Raw genomic sequence first — 8,566 nt, 5'->3', positions numbered from 1 at the left:
AATGCCCATCACTATGCCCCTTACATAGTAAAAATGCCTCCTTTGTGTCCTCTAGATGGTAAAATTTCCCCCTAGAATATATTAAAGAAGTTGTCCACTACTTTTTCATTGATGCCCTATCCACAGGATAGGGCATCAATGTATGATCTGCCCCGCCTTTGGCACCACTGCCAATCAGCTGCTATCGGTGCCGGAGGCGGGATTGGGATTGGGATTTTTTCAGAAGTAAAGAAAAAAGATCCTTAAGATAGGGCATCAATGTATGATCGGCCGGGGTCATGCACGTGGCACCCCCCCCGATCAGCTGTTATCAGTGCCGGCGGCCGCCGGCCGGAAGTGCTCACCTGCCTCCTATTCAATTGAATGGGAGGCAGATCTGCAATACACCGTGGCGGCCACTACCACTTGACGGTGGAGCCCCGCAGGTGAGCACTTCCGGCCGGCGGCTGCCGGCACTGATAACAGCTGATCGGGGGGGGGGGGTGCCGCATGCATGACCCCGGCCGATCATAAATTGATGCCCTATCTTAAGGATTTTTTTCTTTACTTCTGAAAAAATCCCAACTCAACCCTATTACAACCCCAACCCTACCCTTAGCCAAACCCTAACTCTAGCCCAACTCTTGCCCAACTCTAACCCTAGCCTAACCCTAACCCTAGCCTAACCCTAACCTAACCCTAGCTTAACCCTAACCCTAGCACAACCCTAACCCTAGCACAGCCCTTACCCTAGCACAACCCTAACCCTAGCCCAACCCTACCCATAGCCCAACCCTACCCATAGCCCAACCCTACCCCAACCCTACCCCAACCCTAAACCTAGCTCAACCTAACCCTAGCCCAACCCTAACCCTAGCCCAACCCTAACTCTAGGCCAACCCTAACTCTAGCCCAACCCTAACCCTAGCACAACCCTAACCCTAACCCTAGCACAACCCTAACCCTAAAGTTTATTTTTTACAAATTTATTCTTCAGGTCGGTGCAATTACAGCGATGTCAGATTCATATCGGGTTTTTATGATTGACAGCTGTCACACACTAAAAAACCCTTTTTTTTGCAAAGACTAGTTTTTGCATCGCCATATTTTGGAGCTATAATTTTTCCATATTTCGGCTGACAGAGTCATGTGATGGCTTGTTTTTTGCTGGACAAGTTGATGTTTTTATTGGTACCATTTTTGGACACGTGACTTTTTTGATCGCTTTCTATTCCGATTTTTGGATGGCAGAATAAACAAAAACCAACAATTCAGGAATTGTTTTTTTTTTGTTTTTTTTTATGTCGTTCTGTGTGTGGTAAAATTGATAAGGCAGCTTTATTCTTCGGGTCAATAAGTTTACAGCGGAACCACATTTATATTTTTTTATGTTTTGGCGCTTTTACACAATAAAAACTATTTTATAGAAAAAAGAATTGTTTTTGCATCACTATTCTGAGAGCTATAATTTTTTTATTTTTCGGCCGTTGGAGCTTTATGGTGGCTTGTTTTCTGAGGGACAAGATGACATTTTCAGCGGTTCCATTTTTATTTTCATTCGTCTGTTTGAGCGTGTTTTATTCCATTTTTTGTTTGGTGGTATGATGATAAAGCATCGTTTTATATTTCGTTTTTTCTTTTTTTTTTTACTGTGTTCACTAAAGTGGTTAACTAGTGGGACAGTTGTATAGGTCAGATCATTCCGGATGCAGCGATACCAAATATGTGTACTTTTATTGGTTTATTTATTTATTTTCATAACATTATTTATTTATGGGTACAGTATGTATATATATATATATTTTTTTTTTTTTTCATTTTTTAAAATATTTTTAAATTTTTTTTTATTTTTTTTTCACTTTCTGACATTTTTATTACTTTTACACTTTGTCCCTATATGGGACTTTCACTTTTTGCAGCCTGATCGGCTGTATAGCACAGGAATACAGAACCATGCCTTTGCTATGCAGCCTGTCAGCGCTGCACAGGGAGAAGTTACTTTGGTCGCGCATTGCGCATGACCAAAGCAAGTTCCTGCCTCCTGATGACCCGTATGTTGTCATCATGACATCGGGTCACCATGGCAACATCCAGGACCGGACTCAAACGCCATGGGACACCGGCAGAGAAGGTAAGCATCACGCTTACCTCATCTTGCCACTGGAATGCTGCGATATTTTGGGGGTTATTGTGCATGGAGCGGTGCGGGACCGCTCCCTGCACATAGCACCGGGTGTCAGCTGTGACAATCAGCTGACACCCAGCGGCAATCTCGCCCACACCGCCTGTGTGCGGTCGAAATCGCCAAGGCGTACTAATACGTATCAGGCCCATAAGGCCCAGAAATGGGTTAAAGAGAAGGATAGCAGAATATTTATCTAGCATCAGCACCAAAAATAGCATCTACTCTGGGGCATCTAAGCACTTTGTGTGTGTTCACAATTGTGACCTTACACATTTTGCATTTTTTGGGTTAGAAAAAAATGGAAAATCCAAAATGTGGTGGCAATTGGCAAAAATATCTTCCGATTAGGGAGGCATGTTAGATATTACGTCTCGATACAAAATGCCCTGCAGGTATGAACTTTAGAAACGATTTTATATATATTGATTTGCATATATTGTAAGTCCCCTTTTCTGTTGGTCTCTGTCTGCACAGCTGCTACATGCCTAATGAGATTTTTTCTTGTATTTGATTGGTTCAACTTCTTTATATATACTCACCTTTATTGTCTATCCAACATGCTATGACTAAGTGCGCAACAATCGTGCCAGAAACGCGTTAGATGTTTTTAATTCTTGTTTTAATGTGACCTAATAAACTTTTGCATTTTACCTGGGTGGAGTGTCGACTTCAATACCTCTTCCTCCTCTCCTACGTTTCTGTGCTCACCAAGTGGGACCGTCACCCTCCAGTGATTTACTTCTACCTCAGCTCGAATGAAGATCCTCCTCAGCTCCCTGATCCTCTCTTCTGCCAACTACTAGTTTGGTAAAACACTGTTCTAAACAGAGTACACACTGAAATGTTACATACATATTAGCAAATCAACATTTCTAATGGAAATGTAAGCGCTCTGGTTTAAACAAAAGTAGGTATAAAAAAAAACCTCACAATGGTAGATAATAGTAGAGAGGTCAAGGAGAGAAGGATTGGCTTTTACTAATCAGGTTTGGAATGTATCCACTCTTCTTGATAATCACTGTATTTATTGTCTACGCTATGTGGGAGTCTGATTGAATCATTGCAAATAAAAGTAGAGACTGTGAAGATCAGATATTCATAATCAGGCAAAGCATTTAAGTTGTTTGGAACTGAACGGAGAAACAAGGTCAGACAGCAAAAAAAAAAAAAAAAAAAAAAGGAAAGGAAAACAAAAGAAATGCAGCAACAAGACTTTAACCGCGTTTACATTGAAAGATAATTGTGTGTTCTTATGTAGGAATACTTTTTTCACAATTATCTTGCTGTGTAAACGAGAAAAACTCTTGTCATCGGATGAAATGATCTGTTGCGCAGCATAAAAGATCAATGTTCTCAGCATTGAATGATTATGTAAGCAAGACTCACACTGCAGAGAACAGTTGCAACTTATATGCACTGAACGATCTACTACAGATCGCTAGGTGTGCATGGTTTACTGTGGTATGCCTGTGTAAACTGGCTACTAAGCGAGTACCGATCAGAAAATATTTACCAATCGGTAGTCATTAAGTGCCACTGGTCGGTACCTGTATACGGACCCCGATTCTAGAAATAACTCTAGTTTTGTGAGTTCTAGTAAATCTGTGCAAGATAAAATGCCAGGCATGCAAAAACAATATTTAAGCCCAGTTCATTAGCAAAAATTTCCATGTAGGCTGGTTAGACACTTTTTAGACTAAGAAACTCATGTTCAGTTTTGTAAATTTTTGCTGAGCCGAAATAGATCAATGTATACGTTTTGTATGGGTGGTCCATATCTTTTTCTACAGCTATAGTATTTTGCATGGTCTTTCCCCTCCTTTTTTGTTTTACTTGGTACCAGCACTCCTCCTATTTGGCCCAGGTGTTTTAATTATTAGGAGACTGCAAGAGGGGTTCTGTATATTTTGGTTGTCAGCTTTTAGTGTGAGACCTTGTAGAAGTTGAGTTTTTTAGATCTGTTCACTTTGTGCTGATGCTGTGTTGGTGGACATTGTTGCTGTGTTGATGGGCCTCTGGGGTAATGTGACCTTAACCCATGGGGGCTTTGTCTTGCAGCATGGGTGCGGTGGGGCATCAGGTTGCTTCTCCTGATAGTGTACCATTATTTCAGCGGAGGTCGGCGCATAGTGTCACACCTTCAAGGTCATGGACCTACTGATAGGTTTGCCATGGCGTGGCAGTGGGATTCAAACAGTCTCATTAGATTGCAAAACTAAGAACCTTGTGTTCAGTTTTGTAAAATTTTGCCTAGCTGTAATAGATATGGTATACTTTATAGCCATTCCACAGCCAAGATGAGCTGGTGATGTGCTGTCTAGTCTACCTTAGTGATGTGTGTATCCGTGTGCTCCTACGCCTTCATCATGTGCGTCTGTGTCAGTAGAGGTATTTGGGTTTTAAATAGCTCGCTGCAATTACCACCAGACCGGAAGTGTGTCATTAGGCACTCCCCTGGAAGTTGCATCATCGTAGGGTGACGTGGCAGGGTGGAATAGGTTTGAGGTGCACTGTGGGACGTAGGGCTGCATTGTAAAGCGCCGCAAGGATCAGTTGGCCCTAGTAAGCTCCTGTCAAGTGTATCCATAGGTAAACATAGGTAAACAATGCTATGTACTTTGACAAAAGGCCTGCGCATGTGTCACAATTAGTGTTGAGCCACCCCCATAGTGTTCGGGTTCGGTTCGGTTCGTCGAACACCGGGATGTTCGTGGAACTGTTCGTCGAACACCTTAGAACACTGTCAAACACCGTCGAACACCGTTAAAACCAATGGCAGGCAAATAAAAACACATAGAAAACACCATCAAAGGTGTCCAAAAGCTGACAAACTGCTCAGAAGACATCTCTTTAAAAAAGCCGGCCGGCAATTCAGCATCGGTACCCGACAATTTTGAACAGAAAGAATAGAGCATCACACATAGATTAGATAGATAGAAACATGTCAGTCACATATATAAGAAGTACAGTGACAATGTTGGTTACTGTACTTGTCATTTAGTGTTAAAGGATTTATTAAAAAAAATAATAGTGTTTTCATGCACCGTCTCTTTAAAAAAGCCGGCCGGCAATTCAGCATCTGTACCCGACAATTTAGAACAGAAAGAATAGAGCATCACACATAAATTAGATAGATAGAAACATGTCAGACACATATATAATAAGTACAGTGATAGTGAAGATTACTGTACTTGTCATTTAGTGTTAAAATAAAGGATTTATTTTTAAAAAAATTGTAGTCTCTAGCGGAGGTTAAGCAGACGGCTGGGGAAGATGTTTGAAGCCTTGGAAGAGGGTAATACCCACGGAGCTTCCCAGGCTACTAATATCAGCCCTCAGCTGAATACCTAGCCTTTACTAGCTATTAAAATGGGGGACCCCCAAAAAAGTGATGTGGGGTCCCCCCTATTTTAATAGCTAGCAAAGGCAGACAGCTGGGGGGCTGATATTAATAGCCCAGGAAGGGTGCCATGAATATTGGCCCCCTCCCAGGCTAGAAACACCAGCCGTCAGTCGCCCCAGAAATGTCGCATCCATAGGATGCGCCAATTCTGGCACTTAGCCTCACTCTTCCCACTGCTCTGTAGCGGTGGCAGTGGGGTAATAGGGCTGGGGTTGATGTCAGCTTATAATGCCAGCTGACATCAAGCCCAGGTTAGTAATGGAGAGGCATCTATAAGACACCCCCATTACTAACCCCATAGTCAAAGTTAAAAAAATCCACAAACACCCAGAATAAAGTCCTTTAATTGAAATAAACACACAATTCTTTAATGTTCTAAATTAAACCATACTTACCATCACGCCCATTCCAGCTGAAGCCAATGTCTTCAGCAATAAAAGTAAAATAATAAACCAACATCATCCTTACCTTTCCATGGTTCCCAGGACGGCTCCAGCTCTGCTACATCGAGATGACAGGCTGGATCGCAGCCGAAAGCTGCCATCCAGCTTGCCATGCCGCAGACACTGAGAAGCGCAGGCATGCTTACGCTCCTCAGTGTCTGGCTGTGACGGCATCCAGATGAGCCGAGTGCATGTTCAATGAACTCAGCTCACCTCATGCACGTCACTGACAGCGTGGGAGAATTCTCCTGCACATGCGGTGAGCGTGAGAGAATTCTCCTGCGCTCGCGGCAAGCGCAAGCGCAGGAGAATATTTTTTTTAATAAATCATTTAACACTATATGACAAGTACAGTAACCAACACTGTCACTGTACTTCTTATATATGTGACTGACATGTTTTTATCTATCTAATCGATGTGTGATGCTCTAATCTTTCTGTTCTAAATTGTCGGGTACCGGTGTATGCCGCTGATGAATTGCCGGCTTTTCATGTTTCACTGTGAGCACTGTTCCCATCAATTTGGGCATGGCTGTGGCATTACAGTGAGTGGCAGACAATCCCTGCATGATGTGAAAAAATCCAGTTACGCTTTTGGTGCACGAACAGTTATCGAACATAACCTCGAACAGCCAAATTTTTTCAAATCGTTCACGTACGTCGAGCGACTAGAACACCGACCAAAACAGCTCGAATTTGAGATTGGCGAACAGTTCGAGTCGAACACCGCTCATCTCTAGTCACAATCTGCTACTGTCAGTAAACAGTATATATGGGAGATGTCAGCAGGTAAACTAGGGGGGAGGTTGTTAGGTAAACATGGATAAACAATACTAAGTATATTGCAAACAGGCCTGTGCATGTGTCACATTCTGTTACTGTGGTAAATATATATGGGAGATGTCAGTGGGTAACTAGTAACTACTAGTAACCATCCTCCATGACTGCCTTTGGCTCCATGGATGGAGCTTCCCTACCTTGCTCTTATTTGAAATTATGATTTTAATTGTTTGAAGGACAGTTTGAGCTTGTAGGACACTCTTTGGAATAGAATAGAATAAAACAAGGATCCCCAACCTGTGGCTCGGAAGCCACATACAGCTTGCAGGACCATGATGTGTGGCTCGTGGCTGTCTGCCAGCTTGATGCATTAGCACCAGGTCTAGCAAACAGCTATGTAGAGAAAGTCTTCAGATAGTGACTTTTGTGAGTAGCCCCATACAGTAGAGCAGATCTGAGGTGCTTTAACCCCTTAGTGACCGGGCCAATTTTTTTAAATCTGACCAGTGTCACTTTATGTAGCAATAAGTCTGAAATACTTCAACAAATCCCAGTGACTTTGAGACTGTTTTTTCGTGGCACATTATACTTTATAATAATGGTAAATTTAGGTTGATATGTTTTGCGTTTATTCATAAGAGTATCAGAAATTTGACAAAAAAAAAAAAAATTGCAATTTTCAAACTTTGAATGATTATCCCTTTAATCCCAGTAGTCATACCACACGAAAACATTAATAAATAACATTTCCCTCATGTCTGCTTTACATCAGCACCATTTGTAAAGTGTTGTTTTATTTTGTTAGCATTTTAGAAGGTTTAAAAACGTAGAAGTAATTTTTTATTTTTTAAAGTAAATGTACAAAACTTATATTCATAGGGAACTATTCAGTTTTTAAGTGATTTTGAGGGTCCTATATATTGGAAACCACCAAAAAGTGATACTATTTTAAAAACCGCAACCCTCAATGTATTCAAAATTGCTTTCAGGTAGTTGATTAACCCTTCAAGTGTTTTTCAGGAATTAATTATTTATGGGGCCGTGCACGTCAGATTTTTTCCTCAGACTGAGCTGGTCCGAGGAAAGAATGGCAGCATGCCCGAGGTTCATCTGATATTCAGATCATACTTGGCCATGCAAGTCAATGAGTTTGTAGAAAAAAAAATAAGACTTCACTTGGATGACATCTGACTGTGGTCCGGTTTTCACAGACTTATAGAATAGAGAATATGGAGAATTTTATTTTTCCATCTTCTCCATTTATGAGAAAATCAGATCACAGACTGATCAAAGTTTGATCAGAGTAAGATTAGCATCCAATTTTCTCGGATGAGAGAAAATATGGTTGTGTGCCTAGCCTTAGCATCTTGTGTTGTGGTCTTCTCGTACTCTATACTGTGAAGTATAGAGAGAATGTGACTTTTTTAACTGCTTCAGTATTCAGAAACCCTAAAGCATTTAAAAGTAGTTACATTACTTTGACATTGCTGTGCATTTTGTTAATTTTATGGGGTACTTTAGCATTTTTTCAGGGTCCTTCGGGCCTATGTGCAAATAGAAAATAGCTTCACTACTTGCAAAAAAAAATTACTAACCAGCAGAGACACACTATATGGTTTCTGATTATCTTTTAATTGGGCTGTGTTCACACAATGCAGCAGAATTGCGTTAAAATAAACCCCCGCAACGAATGAACTTAGCTTTAGGTCTCATTCAGGAGTCTAAAAGTCATGTAAGTTTTCTGTGTTTTTCACAGATAGAATACTTGCTATAATC

The sequence above is a fragment of the Phyllobates terribilis genome, unplaced genomic scaffold (genome assembly GCF_046119375.1).
Source record: "Phyllobates terribilis strain yellow unplaced genomic scaffold, ASM4611937v1 Scaffold_4__5_contigs__length_816908805, whole genome shotgun sequence".
Lineage (NCBI taxonomy): Eukaryota > Metazoa > Chordata > Amphibia > Anura > Dendrobatidae > Phyllobates > Phyllobates terribilis.
The sequence above is the reverse complement of the archived record's forward strand: the minus strand, read 5'-3'. Positions refer to the sequence as shown.